Raw genomic sequence first — 1,710 nt, 5'->3', positions numbered from 1 at the left:
TGGCTAGCTTCTTATTGGCTGGCGAATTTGTCCAGAAGGCAGGGTTGCCACATCACCCCCCTGCTGAGCTATCTGGCTACAGGTCGTAAACCTTACACTTTTTAGTGTTCTAGGGTTCGGTAATGCAGGGCTCGGACGAAATGGGGTATCTCCGGGAACATCTGCCGTCGGTATGTTCTCGAGGTACGCCGGTTTCAGTCTGTCTGTTGAAATTGTGACTGACTCTCCCCTAACATTGATCTTCAACACCTTGTCGGAGATTCGTTCCTGAATCTCGTAGAGCCCTTCGTAAGGTCGGTCAAGAGGTTTCCTAGCTGCGTCGACTCGTACGAACACATGCGAACAAGAATGTAAGTCTTTTAGTATAAAGGCTTTTGACTTACTGTGATGCGCCGATGGGGACGGTCGGACTCTGCGCATGTGCTGTCGTAGCTGTTCCACGAATATGTGCGGCCCAGTCGGGGAATCCTCGTCCACGAAGAATTCACCCGAAAGTCGGATTGGCGTTCCGTAGACCAATTCTGCGGCGCTGGTTTGTATGTCTTCTTTTAGACTAGTGCGAAGACCAAGGAGGACCATTGGCAGAGCGTCGACCCATTCTACGTCTACATGGCATCGGATGGCTGACTTCAGCGAACGATGAAACCGTTCTAGCATACCGTTAGAGGCGGGGTGGTAGGCTGTGGTTCTGATCCTCTCGGCACCTATAAGACGAACCAATGCTTGGAATAACATTGATTCGAATTGGGATCCACGGTCTGTGGTGATTACGGCTGGCGCGCCGAAACGTGCTACCCAAGAGGTGTAGAAAGTCATTGCGATGGTGTCCGCTGAAATGTCGGTGATGGGGATCGCCTCAGGCCATCGCGTGTAACGGTCGATGGCGGTGAGACAATATCTGTAGCCCCTGGATGGAGGAAGTGGTCCGAGATGCACTTGGTAAAATCGGGAATCAGGAATCCTAATGTGCTCCGGAACATTCTTGTTGTGGCGTTGAATCTTGGCGCGCTGGCAAGGGAGGCACGTTTTCACTTAATCAGAAATGTCTTTGTTCATCCTTGGCCATACGAATCTTCGCGCGATGAGCTTAGTAGTAGCTCGGACTCCGGGGTGAGATAGACTATGCGCTACTTTAATGACTGTCTTGCGCAGGGAACTAGGTACATATGGTCGCACGTCGTCTTGGGAGACGTCGCAGTATACTACGCGATCCGTGTCGTCCAAGCGAAGCTTCCGCAGTTTCAGGCTGGTATCGGAGTTTAATAGCGTTTCGAGCTCTTCGTCGGTGCTTTGCTTTTGTGCTAACTCATCCGTCGTAACAACAACTGGCATGTCGATGGCGTGGATGCGGGATAACGCATCGGCTGCAACGTTGTTGGCTCCTGGCAGATAGGTAATTTGGGTTGTAAACTGACCGATCAAGTCCAAGTGTCGCAGTCGTCGTGGTGTCGCCTTACTTGACTTCTGATCGAATGCATAGACTAGCGGTTTATGGTCAGTCGCCACCGAGCATTCGTGACCTTCAAGTAAATGTCGAAAATATTTTACGGCGCTATAAATGGCAAGCAACTCACGGTCATAGGCGCTGTATGTCCGTTGAGTGTCTGAGAGCTTTTTGGAGTAAAATCCTAGCGGCGTCCATTTTCTGTTCTGCAATTGCTGCAGTGTGGCACCCATCGCCGTGTCGGAGGCATCGGTACAGAGAAGCAG

This window comes from Wasmannia auropunctata, unplaced genomic scaffold (assembly GCF_000956235.1).
Source record: "Wasmannia auropunctata unplaced genomic scaffold, wasmannia.A_1.0 LD336092.1, whole genome shotgun sequence".
NCBI lineage: Eukaryota > Metazoa > Arthropoda > Insecta > Hymenoptera > Formicidae > Wasmannia > Wasmannia auropunctata.
Note: the sequence above shows the minus strand (reverse complement) of the source record.